The sequence below is a fragment of the Marmota flaviventris genome, chromosome 1 (genome assembly GCF_047511675.1).
Source record: "Marmota flaviventris isolate mMarFla1 chromosome 1, mMarFla1.hap1, whole genome shotgun sequence".
NCBI lineage: Eukaryota > Metazoa > Chordata > Mammalia > Rodentia > Sciuridae > Marmota > Marmota flaviventris.
Window position 1 is genome coordinate 92,098,769 of NC_092498.1, and position 14,400 is coordinate 92,113,168.

A 14,400-nucleotide genomic window follows, 5' to 3' on the forward strand; every position below is an offset into this window, starting at 1 on the left:
CTCCAACATTTCTTATAAATCAATCCCATGGTGCCATCTGCCTCTGAATCGGGTAGATTTCAGTGCTGTCATCCCATGTATGCATTTCACTCTATCCATTCTCATCATTCTCATTTTGACTACAGGTCAGTCAACTTTTTCTTTTTCTTTTCTGTTTTTTTTTTAATACTTATTTTTTAGTTGTAGTTGGACACAATACCTTTATTTCACTTATTTATTTTTTTATGTGGTGAGGATCGAACTCAGGTCTCCCACATGCGAGGTGAGTGCTCTACGGCTGAGCTACAGCCCCAGCCCATCAGCCAGCTTTGTCTTGAAAGAGTCAGATAGTAAATATTTTAGGCTTTGTGAATCATATTGTTTTGTTACAACTCTGCCCTTGTTGCATGAGAGTAGTCACAGACCATGAGAATGCATGTCCGTGTTCCCAAAACCTTTATTTACAAAAATAATTTTTTTTTGTCTCTAATTTCAGACTCTGGTCTGATTTAGCCCTTGGGCTACAGTTTTCCTATCCTCTCATTTAGACCATTGTTAACTCTTACCTGGATTAGTTTATCAGTTCAAGAGTTGATCTCAGTTGATCCTGCTCCAGTCTTATTTTCTTCTAACCAATTATTTTTATCTTGCTGTCCAAAGTAAATATTTGTTGATAAATGCATCTTCTTAAAAGCAGGTGTGCTTAGACACATCAGATGTCGTGACTCTAGAACTTAGCTCTCTTTGAACACAGCATCATGTTCTATAGGTCTTTAACTATGTTCTCCAGCCTGCAGTGATCTTCTCTGCCCCCACATATTTATGCCTATCCATCCAGAAGTCCCAGTCTACAAACCATCTGTTCTATGAAGCTCTTCATACTTCCATTCAACTGAGAACTCTTCCTTTTCTAAAATGGTGAAGCCTAGAGTGCTTCCTATAGTATCATCCTTCAGTGAGTCTGCCTCCCAGTGAAGCTACACCTGCCTTTGTCTGCCTCTCTCAATCAAAAGCTCCCTGGAAGGCAGGAAGTGACTTTTAAAAAAATCTTCTTATTCCTTGATGTATTACTCCCTTCCAGTAGAGAAGTCACTCTATTTACGTTGTCTCTAATTTCAGATGCAAAATGGGCACATTTCCAATTCATAAATGAAAAAAACCCACAGCCCTGAGCTAAAGCAAGTCTGCACCACCCACCACCAGCTAACAGCACTTGGGATGGGTCATTTTAGTCTCGGCTGCCTCTTGCTCACCAGTCTGTAGCATGCTTACTGAGTCGGTGATTGAGTTTTTCATTTTCTTACACTAAAATATCATCAAATGATCATGCAAAAATGGAGAGGATTTTGAAAGGCCCAGGAAGGTGACATCACGATGAAAAAGGAAAAAAGTCATACTAAAAAAATGAAAATGACAGGGAAATGGAGAGCATTGTATGTGTACATGGGTTGAATCTTTGTCAGTAGATCTGATTTTTAAGGAATGGATTAGGCCAAGTGGGAAGAGTGCAATGTCAATGTGATGCCAATACCTTTTTCCACATGCAGCAAGAGAAGAAGGCGCATGCTAATAAAGTAGGAAAATATTTTAACAGTTTGCCTGGAGTCAGCACTGTTCAATATAAGGACCACTCACCACATGTGGCTTTTTAAATTTAAATTATAAAAATCAAGTTAAATTTAAAATTTAATCCTTCAGCCACCCTAGTCACATTTCAAGTGCTCACTAGCTACAGGAGCCTAGTGGACACTGTTGGGTGGGGCAAATGTAGAACATCTCCATCATTCCCAAAACTTCCTTGGGTAGTGTTGATCTGTGATCATCAAAGTCAAGTGCTTTATAGCCTAAAGCTAATTTTTAAAAAGGAAGGGGTTTGTTTTAGAAAGTAAAAGTCAGGTAGGGTAGGTTAATCAGTTTTTTGTCACTGTGACTAAAATACCTGACAAGAACCACTTAGAGGAGAAAAAGTTTATTTGGGGCTCGCATTTTCAGAGGTGTCAGTCCATGATTGGCCAACTTCATTTCTTTAGACCTGAGGTAAGGCAGAACATCATGGCAGAAGGAAATTGGGGAGGAAAGCTATGTAGCTCATTGCAGCTGGAAACAGAGGAAGGGACTAGGGACAGATATGGACTAAGGCCATGCCCCAAGTGATCTCTTTCCTCCAGCATGACCCCCTGCCTATAGTTCCACCAGTAGTTCATTCAGCTAGCAATGGATTAATGTGATAAGGTCAGAGCCCTATCATTGCCTAAAAACCCCACCTCTGAACCTCACTGCATCAGAGATCGTGGTTTAAACATATGAGCTTCTTAGGTGACACTCTGGATCCAAACCATAACATATATGTTGTTCACATAAATTTGGTCAAAAGCAACAGTCAGTTTCAGAGTTGAGACCCATTGGAGTCTGCCCAGTATCAGTGTGAAAGGGGAGCTTGTCAGTCCTGAATGAATTACCCCAGGATCTCAATGGTACCATCCACTGTGAGATCATTAAATGTTACTGATGCCATTTTTTTTAATGCAGATTTAAAATGTCTATGTTGAGAAGAGATACTCTATTACAATGTCTATCAAACTGTGGGTCAAAACCAATTAGCAGTTATGAATCATTTAGGACACAAGTAGACATTTTTAAGTGAAATAAAATAAAACTGGCTAGGAAATATTACGCTGTGTTGCATGTTGTAAGAGCAAACATTGTTTCATGAAACTCCTGTTTCAGTGATATATGTATGTTTCTTGGTAAGGGTTAGGATCTGAAAGTTTGAAAGCTACTGCCTTCCAGAATATGAATTAGCCCAAAAGGGCGGATTATGTCTAGTTTAAAAAAAAATGCAAAAAGACCTATTCAAACTTCTTTGTGTTGGGCTGAATCTGCAGAATACATGCTTGAATCTCCCTGAGTCCCTTGGGCTTAGGAAAAAAAAATCAGATTTAGAAATAGCTTCTCTGGCTCTTAAGCTGTTTGTTCCTTGCTCACTTTCTAGAAGTGTCAAATAGATTGTTACCACTCCCTGGATGATTTGTATCCCAGAAGAAATGGTTTTTGTTTCATTTTATTTCTTCTGCCATACCAGAGAGCTTGGTGCCTTATGTTTCCTTAACTCATTGGCCCAAAGGGGAATGGCCCCATGAGTCGGGGTTAACAATTTAAAACATGGGTGCGTGTGAGAGGCAAAACCAGAAAATCTGGGATGGGTTCCTCAGCCACACAGCCCAGCAGTCACCTTTCTACTTGGCAGAAACAAAAGCTCTATTAAATTTTGAAAGAAGAGAATAATGCTTGTCATTCACGTATTAATATGATTTATTTAAAAACCCTGATCCTGGTGCCTCAGAACGGCTTATAATGCTCTGTTTATCTCTTGGAAGGCTGACAATAGTGTTCAGATTTCTCCCTCCAGCCTTCTGAATGATCTTTTTTGGAGCTGGTGGGAGTCCAGTATACTTGTTACCCTATACATTACATAGTAATATAGAAACCTTGATTGCTGACTTAGGCCAATTTAATTAAAAATTAAAAGGAAAAAAAAAAAAAAGTCCAGCCTAATGAAAATTCCTATGGATGGCCACCCAAATTTACTGAAACCCCCAAAGCTTAATTATTCACTTGAAAAATAACTTGATTACTTACAATTGTCATTAAAAGTTCAGTTTCAAAATTCTTTCCTCAAGTTAAACAGCAAATCAGTTCTGATTGAAATCTATACATCTGCTTGTAAATTATCAACATTTCCATAGGCAAGAACTTTTTGCTTCCATGGGGGTAAATATTAGCTGAAATTGTGGAAGTAATTTTCTTAGGACATTTGGATGGATGAGATAGTCCCAAGTTATTTGTTCCTGAGTTTTTTTTTTTTTTAACCATACGATCTGAGCTTTTTATACATATTTTTTTTGGGGGGTTTTGTTTTTTAAAAATGTACTGACTCACAAATTTGACTTTAGAATATTTCTATATGTTGTCATTTGTCCTTCAGATTTTTCTGAGACACAATAAATATGAACAGGACTCAGCTACCAACTATATGCACTTAACCCAAATTACATCAATCCCATGTCATACCACCTGGTGCATTTAGATTCCTGGGCTCTGTATTCCCAGGGGCATCTCTACCTGAATCTCCATGGGCACCTCAAATTCAACAGGCCCAAACCTGAGTTCATCTTCTTCCTGTCTGAACTCTCTGTATCCTCACTGAAATCCATGTCTTGGGGAACGGCTTAGGAATTTATCTCCTTTCTTAAGCCCATAGCCTTGAAGTGGTCTTGATGGTTTCCCTTGTCATCAGCTTCCACAGGAGAGTTTTATAAGTTCTTCCTCAGAAATGCCTCTTAAGTCTCAGACTCCCCTGCCAATGCCCGAGGCAGGCTCACGTCTTTCACCTGGATCACATCACAGCTCCTTAAGGGCTCCCTCTCCTTTCCAGCTCCTCATCTGTGCTTCCTAAATGTTTGTTACCTTCCTGAAAAGCAAACCCTCTCCTGATACTCCTCTGAGTTGGTGTCCCCTGTGGGACAACCCCTCTTATCTCCATGTTGTCTCAGGGCAAAAGCAAACTCCCTAAGAAAGGCAAATACCTTCCACAGTTGGCCCCTGGCTGGCCACCTCTTTTCTCTGACCCACCCAGATGGGGTGCTTCAGTCACACTGGATTTCCCTCCACTCCCTTTAAGTGAAAGGTGTTCTCATGTTTCTTGCTTTTGTTCATATCCTTGCTTCACATAAAAACATATTTTCATTCTTCAAAACTAAATTCTAATGCCACCTCCTATGAGAACCATTTATAATTACTTCATGAATTTGTTAAGTTTATTTCTTCCCTTTTTTGGGGAATACTAGGGATTGAACTCAGGGGCACTCAACCACTGAGCCACATCCTAGCCCTATTTTGTATTTTATTTAGAGACAGGGTCTCATTGAGTTGCTTAGTGCCTCACCATTGCTGTGGCTGGCTTTGAACCCGAGATCCTCCTGTCTCAGCCTCCCTATCTGCTGGGATTACAGGCATGTGCCGCTGTGGCCGGCTCTTCCTCTTTTAACCATTTATCTATTATTGCACTTTTTGCATCATAATTATCTACTAACATGTAGATAACTAATTACCTAATAACATGTTGTACTATTCATGAGGGTTGTTCTTAAATGTTTCTGCCTCTTCCCCAATCAATCCAGCTCTAAGGTAGAATTGTTCTTCTTAGTCTCCTTGTTGTTGAATGGGACCAATGACTGGTTCTGGACAATGAAATGAGACCTGAATGGATGAGTGTCATTTCTGGGATGAAACAATTAATCACCTATGCAAGACTTTTGAATTATCATTTTTCTTCTTGCATGGTGAATGAAAATGTTAAAAATGGTTACTGCTCCATGAGCAAGAACACTTGCAAATTTTGACCAACAAGAGATTGGGGTTGTTTGTTATTGCAGCATAACCTAGCTAATCCTTCTTAATACAATGAGTGTCACTTCCACAGGACCATGAGCTCCTCAAAAGGGCCCATCTAGTGGTACTATGGTCTTCCAAGTGCATGATAGGGGTTCAGTGAAATCTTTGTTGAATACATGCAGACAGAAATAAGGTATCTATTATCAGAGAGATGAAGAGAAAGTCATTAACAAAAATATAGTGTTTCCCTGTCTGTTAAAAATGATGGTCACTTGAGAATTACTCAATACTTAAATAATTTGAAGCTGTTCTCCTTGATAACAGTTTTCATTAAGTTGTCAGTGCAGTTTTGTATTCTGGCTCTGGAGCCTGCATGGCAAGGGGAAGAATGTTCATTAAAGAAGTGGTACTAGAATAATGTGTTTCATTTGCAAAACTCTTCATGGCTAGATGAATGGTCCAAATGGTCCAAATGGAGTGTTTTTTAGAAAACACTCAACACCATGAGCACTGCCTGAATTGGGCGGGCCCCTGGATGGAGACCCAGCAAACTGGCTTCAGATGTATGCTCAGTTTTCTCCACAGAAGTTAAAGGACTGGTTGTTTTGAAGCAACTTGTTACTGAGGCATTTTTTCAGTGATAGAAAATGTCAGGGAGCTGCCCTTGAGCCAGCTGTGTCTGCCTTTGTAAATGACTAGAACTCTGTGGAAGCCCCACACACAAGCTGATCATTTGCATTTGGAGCTGCTTCCTCTGTCTTCCTGGCAGAGGCTCAGCATTAGGTAATTGTGACTAATGGCAGGAGAAAGTTCCCTGGGAGGCTTATCTAGCTGGGGAGAACTTCAAGGGGATCTTTGTAGAAGCCAGAGAAAAATAAAATGTGGCTCAATTAACCAAGATAAGATAGGAACAAGCAAAGTGGGCTTTCCTTTGAAAGGACACAGCACAGACCCAAGGGACTCCTTGTAAGGGTCATGGTTATTATTAATGTCATAATTATTATTAATTATTTTATTATATTGCATTGGAGCACCCAGAGCTTGTAGTGATTCTCCTAACTTTAATGCAGGAAAGAGATTCCAAAGCCTTCACAAACTATGAAACTTCTTTCAATATGACCTCCTTCCATGAGGAAGGACAAGGGAGGATGTGGCCTTGGTGAACCCCAGAGCAACCGACTACCTGCTCTGTCACCTTAGGCAAAGTGCTTTGCCTAACTAGCTGCATCTTGGCTTTTGCACCTATGAAAGGAGCTTATTAGAACAGTGGGTTATGAAGATTCAATAAGGTGATTGCATGTACAACTTACTGTTGTTATTGAGAATGTACTAAACTCTCCAACAGGTATCAGTGCTTGCTTATTCTGTTTTGAATTATGCATTAGGAAATCCCTTACTTAAAACTCCCAGTCTGCTCCTTTAAAAATGAATAAGCATGCCCAGGTTTATTTGGTAGAGGTGAAGGGCAGAGAGGAAGAGCACTGGAGGTGAAAGCCCATATTTTTGTGGCCACTTGTGCTTCTAGTTGCAAGGGGATGAACTTATAAGGTACAGTTTTGGTCCTGTTGTCTCTACAGAAGGCAGCAATGGCTCAGAGTTGCAAGCTTCCTGCTGACGGTGAGAACTGGTAATCGAACAAAGCCCATAGTCTTTGCTTTCACAAAGCAGAGGCCTGGGGGTTTCTGGGTTTTTTTTTTTCCCCTCAAAGGCTGCGTTTGAGCTCTGTCAGCTGGCCAGGCTGAAGTTTATCCTGTGTCCACTTCCCTTATCAGCCACCCATGGCAGGCACACGTTTCTTTGCTCAGTGAATGGCAGGACGTTGGGACCCCCTGATGACAGAGCTAATCCATCTTTCTGACTCTCCCATCTTGAAATGACTTTGGAGCAGCTTATCAAGGGGAATAAATGGAAGCAGCCATGATGGCTGGGATGATTTCTCAGGCTGGGAGGGGCACTTACTTCAAATACTTTTTTTTTTCCTTGTGGCAACTCTAATGAGAATACATTCAAGAAGTGGCCCCAAAACATCTAGGCTTATTTATGGGGAGAACAAGAGGCATTCTTATGGGGCAGCTCGCTGCACTCTACTCATAAACCCTCTTAACACGTCATCTTTACAGAGGACCAGTGGACTGGGGGGGGGGTCCCAAAAAGCCAAGTCATCTGTGTCCCTCTCACAGAGAGCTGTGTCCCTCTCAATAGAGCTGGCTATTGCCCAGATCACTCACTGTCCCTAGAAGAGGAATGGGGCTACGTCCAGGCCCTGGAATTGGTCTCTAAAACCATTCCCCACTTCGGGAATCCCATGGTTCTAACACTTGCTAGGATTTTGCAAGTGCTCTGCAGTAGGGTCATTGCTGTGTGGTCAGTCCTGAACCTCAGGGGCCCTTTTTCTTTTGAACACAAAAAATAAGGGGTAGAGATGTGTCTCTTACCAGGGAGTTCCCCCAGCTTCTATATTAAAGATCATATTTTTTATAAGAAATTAAGTAGTCCTAGAAGCCAATTGGAGCTAGAACCAGTATTCCTGCTGTTTCTTCCCTGCAAGGTCAGATATCAGCTGACAAGAGGATTGTGAGGTAGGAGCTTAGCCTGGGCACTGGGGGAGTACAGGGGATTCTGGGATGCAGGAAGACAGAGGAACCAGCTCCAAATGCAAGCCTAGGCAAGCCCACCTTGTCACATAACTCCGGAGGGATTGGGGGCTGGGGGGCTTCACACCACAGGCACACCCTACACAGCAGGGTACTGCAGGCTGAACTGGAGCCTCAGTTGCCTTTAGACTGTTGTGATGATCAACACACCAGGAGGTTGTACAAGTCATTTGTCACAAGTAATACCATACAAACGTTTTCAAATGTGCTCCTTTATCATGATTTGAAAATGTTAGATCACTTTTACTGTGAGATATATTGGCTTTATTTTTCTAATTTAAATATTAGATATATGAGGGAGGCGTGGAGAAAGAGAAAGAGAGAGAGTGTGTGTGTGTGTATTGTGATCATTCATCCTAGAGTGCCAGGGACACAGAGGCCATTGGTCATGTGTGTTATGATGGAACAGAGTCAAGGTTCACCAGACAATACCGGGAGCTCTTAAGGCAAGGACTATATCAGAGCAATTTTCCTAAAGTTTAGCATGTTGCCTAGCACAGATGAAATGGCCAGTCAACGTTGACAAGGCTTCTCTGCTTCGTACTTAGAGAACAGCAGTTTATAAAGAATACTTTTCTGAGAAGGATGAAAACCTTGTCAAATTTGGCAAAATCGTGTTTTTCTTGCTTTTTTTTCATAGCATTATTATTAATCTTAACTTTTTTTTGTTGAGTTGTAAGTGTGTTTATCAAACATGGGATTTATTTTAAGGTAAATAAATGATGAATTTGGTATAGATCCATTATTCAAAATGGGATAATCAAGGCAGTTAATTCGGAATTATGTAAGAGGGAAACTATAAAGGCAATTTTCTACTCTTTTTTTTTTTTGTGTGTGTGGGGGGGAGTGGGATTCCAGGGATTGAACTCAGGGGCACTAGACCACTAAGCTACATCCCCAGCCTTATTTTGTATTTTATTTAGAGACAGGGTTTCACTGAGTTGCTCAGTGCCTTGCTTTTGCTGAGGCTGGCTTTGAACTTGTGACCCTCCTGCCTCAGCCTCCCAAGCTGCTGGGATTACAGGCATGCACCACTGAATGCAGCCAATATTCTACTCTTAAATTGTGTTGTTAAACCAGTCCCATCTTGGCTTAAAAGTCACATTGAGCCCTTGACAGTACTTGAGATCTCAAGGACTTCAGAGACCACCTCATGCAGCTGTCCCCTAGGAGGTCCTTGGAGGGCAGTGTATTTGATTCTTGAGGAAAACCAGTTTAGATGACAGTGATCTGCCCTTGACATTGGGGGTAAGCATGTGGCTGGACTGGGGATTAGGTGGCCTGGTGTTCACATCTTGACTCTTTTACTTGCTGTCAGAGGCCTGAAAAGTGCTATAACTCTGTTCTCTTCATATATAAAGTTGGGTAAGTCCTCCCCTGCCTGCAGGATTGTAAGGAGAATTAGCAGAAAGAGCATCTTTCACTGTGCTGGCCACACGGTAGAACCATGCTTGTCATTATTAAAAGTGCTTTCTGCCAAGTGTCTCCAAAGCTATCACTGCCCCCATTAAATCAATAACTCAATTCTCTTTAAAGACCAACTTTCCTGTGCAACCAGTAATTGGCACAGCTCTGTCCCTACTTGTGTACTTGCAGAAAAATGTTCTGGGTTCATTTAAGGACTGAGTGCTGAGTACCTTTTAAGGGTGCCTCAGTGGTTCTTCAATACAAACCCTAGGGAGTTTTCAGCCCATTCCTAAATGAGCATGGGGCCCCCTTCTCGTGTGTGACTCCCAGGTTCAGCAGGACCCTCCTCAGGGCTCTTTGGGCTGTTGAAATCCTGCAGAGGGAGGCAGTGTGTCCTCATTCTTCCTACACCCTAGCAAAGGCAGTTAGCTATAGACTCATATTTCAGTGAAGGTCCAGATCTTACTTGAGGCCACTCATCCAGTTGGCAGCAGAGCCAAAATCTTAGACACAAAGCACTAGAGCACATTCCCACCCTTCCTACCAAATAAACCAAGAGAAGCTCATGAAGCAGATGGCTCACAATGAATGCCTCACACAAGTTGAGGCTATGCCAAGCAAAAGGGCATTCCGGTATGGAGGGCTCTTTCCCAGGGCCTCTCTGGGCACTTACTGTATTCCCTCCCTTCCTGTAACTCAGGTCTGGACTTGGCATTGGGATTCTAATGTTAATGTTATTGGTTGATTTATTTGTGTGGTTGCTTAATAGGTAAATGAGAATATAAAATACTAAGGAATTTAGGACAGCCTGCAAGTTCTTCTCTTTAGCCACCAATTCCTATTCTGTCTTGTATTATGATGGCTTGTTGTGGGGCAGGATGGCTGCCTTGAAGCTTGAGATCAGGAATGATTCTTATTCTTCCTTGCAAACTTGTATCTCTGACTCAGTACTGAAATCTGAGCATAATTGGTATCTTGCCTTTAGTTAATCAACTGCATGGCCCTAAAATTCTGATTTCCTCCTTCAGATTGCTTCTTCTACAGTTTTTCTTCTCTCAAAAAAATAGCATCACTACCTGCCACGGTTTGGATGTGTCCCCCAAATCATTTTTGGAAATGTAGTGCCGCACTCAACAGTGTTGAGAGGTGGGACAAGTGGGAGGGGATTAGATGAAGGGGCCTCTGCCCTCTTGAATGGATTAATGTTGCTATCATGGGAGTGGGCTTGTTATCAAAGCAAGTTAGGCCTCCTCTTGCTTTCTCTTGCTCTCTCTTTCCCAGATGATACCTTCTGTTAGGTCATAATGTAGCAAGAAGGCCCTCACCAGATGTAGCCCCCTATTCTTGGACACCCCAGATTTGAATTATGAGACAAATTCATGTTCAATATAAATTATCCAGTCTCTGATATTCTAAAAACCACATAAGGCAGGCTAAGACACTTCTTAATTGCCTAAGCCAGCACCGACGATGTATATCATACTCTTCTGTTCTACTCACCACCTTGCTGTCTCCAATCCATCAGTGCTCTGTTAGGTCCCCCAGAGCTGGCATTGGTTGATGTGGTCATGCAGATTGTTAACATGTCGAAATCCTTCTAGGCTAGTTGGTAAATCATCTCTTCTATAAACCCTCTGAAGGGTCTCCATCTCACCTTCTCCACTCCAGTCCCTTCCATAGAGCCCCACTTTCTATCCTTCCCCAGGGTCTAACCATCAAATGGTTAATGCGTAACTCAGGAGGAACCCAAACTTTCGGAGTCTCACTGTCTTCATCCATTGTAAATGGGGACACTAATGCCACTTTTAGCCTTATTTTAGGATATGAGAGAATGTTGTTTAAGGTTCAAAACTCATAAGGCCTGGTCTGATCCCTGTGGACACTCCATGCATATGAGTTCATTTTCCTTTCTGCTTTGAGAATGGCATTTGAAGAACAATAGACACAAATATGACCTCAGTTTTTGACCTGTGTGGCCTAGAAAATTAACCAACACCTCTAACCCTTGTTTTCTTGCCCCTCAAATAGGAATAAGGAATGTCTTGGACATAGAGGGTGTCCATCCTCCTGAAACATCAGGTTCCTTTGGCTAATCAAGTTTGCATTAGTGTGCATTAGCTTTCAAATGAAGACATGTGATTCATATTCTAAACATGTCTACAAACAACAAAGAGATATTACTATAGACCTATCAGAGTGGGAAAAATCCACCAAAACTTACAACATTAAATGCTGTGAGGATGTGAAGCAACAGGAACTCACTGCTGGGGGAAATGCAGAATAGTACAGTCACTTTGGAAAAGACTTCAGTAGTTTCTTACAAAATCACACATACTCAACATACCTTCCATCAGTTACACTCAACTTATTCATAGTTTCCAAAACATGAAAACTATCCTTTAATAGATGTTTGTTAGCATGTCCTTTAGTAAGTGTGTGGTTAAATACACTGTGGTACATCTAAACAACGGACTATCATTCAGCACTAAAAACATATGAACTGTGAGGCCATGAGAGACATGGTGATAACTATAAATTACTAAGTGAAAGACAGTAATATGAAAAGGTTGTATTGTGTTGCCTATATAATGTTTTAGAAAAGGCAAAACTAGAGACACGATGAAAATATCAGATATTGATAGGGGTCAGCAGGGAGGATGTGATGAATAGTCAAGAATAGAGGATTGTGGGATAGTTGTTATGGTTTGTGTGTGAGACAATGAAAGAAAGCTTAGAGGGGAAGTGATTGGGTTGTCTAATCAATAAATGGGCAAAGGAGCTGAACAGACACTTCACAGAATAAGAAATACAAATGGTCAAAAAATTCATGAAAAAAAAATGTTTAACACCTCTAGCGATTAGAGAAATGCAAATTAAAATTAAGTGAGATTCCATCTCACTCCAGTAAGAGTGGCAATTTTTAAGAATACAAGTAACAATAAATGTTGGTGAGAATGTGGGGAGAAAGGTACCCTTTTACATTGCTGATGGGGCTGCAAATTGTTGCGACCCTTCTGGAAAGCAGTATGGAGATTCCTCAGAAAACTTGGAATGGAAACACTGTTTGACTCAGTTATCCCACTCCTCAGTATATACCCAAAGGACTTAAAAGCAGCATTCTACAGTGACCAAGCACATTAATGTTTATAGTAGCCCAACTCACAATAGCCAACGTATGGAAACAACCTAGGTGTCCTTCAACGGATGAATGGATAATGAAAATGTGGTATATATACACAATGGGATATTTCTCATCCATAAAGAAGAATGAAATAATGGCATTTTCTGGTGAATGGATTGAACTGGAGAAAGTGAAATAAGCCATTCCCCCAAAACTAAAGGCCAAATGTTCTCTCTGATATGTGGATGCTAAACCAAAAAAAGGGAGGGTTGGAAGGGGAAGAATAGAAACCCATTGGATTAGACAAAGGGGAATGAAGGGAAGGGAGGGTGAGGGGAATAGGAAAGAAAGTAGAATTAATCAGACATGACTTTCCTAGCCTTGTATTTGAATACATGAGCAGGGTAACTCCACATCATGTACAACCAGAGGAATGGAATCCTAAATAGAATAATTATACTCTATAAATTATACTCTATGTATGTATAATTTTCCAAAATACATTCTATTGTCATGTATAACTAAAAACAACAAGTAATAGAAAGAAAGAAATGATTGGGTTATGAGAGTCTTACCCAGGGGACTTAATCTCCCGATAGGGATTAACCGAGTGGTAAGTGTAGGCAGGTAGGGTGTGGTTGGAAGAGGTGCCTGAGGGTGTATCTTTGGAGTTTATATTTTGACCTCATTGAGCAGAGCTCTTTCTCTGCTTCCTGGTGCCATGTCCCCAGCTGCTTTCCTCTGCCTCACACTTCTGCCATGATGTTCTGCCTCATCTCAGTCCTTGAAGAATGGAGTTGGCCATCTATGGACTGAGATCTGTGAAACAGTGAGACTCCAAATAAACTTTTTCTTCTCTAATTGTTCTTGTCAGGTTGTTGTTGTTGTTATTTGATTGTTTGTTTTTGCTTTGCTCACAGCAATGAAAAAGCTGACTAAAACATCAGGGTAACTGTCCTGTATCATATCACAATGGTGGATACATGTCTCTGCACACTCATCAACACCCACAGAACAGAGAACACCAAGAGTGAACTCTAATGTAAACTTTGGACTTGGAATGATACCACTGTGTTGATGTTGGTTCACCGATTGCAGCAAATGTACTCTGGTATGGGAAATGGCTATGTGGAAACTTTCTGTACATTATGCTTAATTTTGTTGTAAACCTAAATCTGCTATAGAAAACAAATTTATTTTTAAAAAATATAAAATTCAAACTTTTCTAACTCAATTTGACCTCCCTTATAAGAATTGCCTTATAGATTTGTAGCTTTCTGACAGGAACTGGGAGGGTGCCGTATGTCCCTGGATAGTAAGTCCCTCCTCCCATGCCCATAGATCATTCTCCTTTGGTAAACCTTGAATGAACTTGACCTTGCAGATATCAGCTGCCAGTGGTTAAGGCAGACTTGACAGTGAATGAAATGAAGCACCATCTGTGGTAGATGATTTGTTCTAGGGCAGAAATGCCAAACAGAATACTCTTAACCACTGAAGCATTTTCTACCCAGAGATGTTCAGCTAGCTGGGGCCCATGGATATGTGACTTTCCTGATTTTGTCTCAGGTTTTTCTTATCTTCTGGGTTGAGTCAAAATAATACCCATCATGAAGAGCTCCATCTAGGCTTTTGAATATGAGCACTCATTCCATCTCAAATACTTTGTGGAATGAGATAGGCTATAAATATACACTTATGTTGACAATTAAGTGATCAGCACACATTTCTGTTGATGGGCTCTTATCACTCATTTTGTTAGGTTACGCTCATTGTTAGGTAGAAAAGTTGAGGAGCTACAGGTTCAGGAAGGGGACACTGGATGGATACCATGGAATGGATGGG